Here is a 691-nt window from a genome sequence, read left to right as displayed (position 1 = left end):
TTTATCAAAAGAAAGGAGAGAAACAAGTCAATCTTGGGGCTCTGCCTTCACTTGGTAAGGGGAGTCTTTTTTACTAATTTATCTGACAGTTGCCTTACATAAGCTTTTGAAATACCTGGAAATGCAGTTTTTTTTTATGCAGGGCCAACTCTACGTGTTGGCCCTGCATACCCAGGCTGGAGTGCAATGGCGCGATCTCGGCTCACCACAACCTCCGCCTCCCGGGTTCAGGCAATTCTCCTGCCCCAGCCTCCTGAGTCGCTGGGATTACAGGCACGCGCCACCATGCCCAGCTAATTTTTTGTAGTTTTAGTAGAGACGGGGTTTCACCATGTTGACCAGGATGGTCTCGATCTCTTGACCTCGTGATCCACCCGCCTCGGCCTCCCACAGTGCTGGGATTACAGGCTTGAGCCACCGTGCCTGGCCTGGAAATGCAGTTTTAGCATGAACTCTGAAGGCAAGAGTCTCTCACATGCTCAATTGTAGCTGCTGTAATTCCAGACTCCACATCTTTCCTGGTTACAACGACCATTTGAATGGCAGGGAGTGGGGAAGGGAAGAGGGTCAGCAGCTGCTGTTTTTCAGTGTCCCAGTTTTGTGACCACTACTTGCAAACCAGCATTGGTGGAGAGGTTTGTCTTCCCATGTGCCTCTTGGCGGCCCTTGTTTACCTGGTGAAATCAGGTTG

The sequence above is a fragment of the Sapajus apella genome, unplaced genomic scaffold (assembly GCF_009761245.1).
Source record: "Sapajus apella isolate SASKATOON/1434 unplaced genomic scaffold, GSC_monkey_1.0 scaffold574, whole genome shotgun sequence".
NCBI classification, from domain to species: domain Eukaryota; kingdom Metazoa; phylum Chordata; class Mammalia; order Primates; family Cebidae; genus Sapajus; species Sapajus apella.
Note: the sequence above shows the minus strand (reverse complement) of the source record.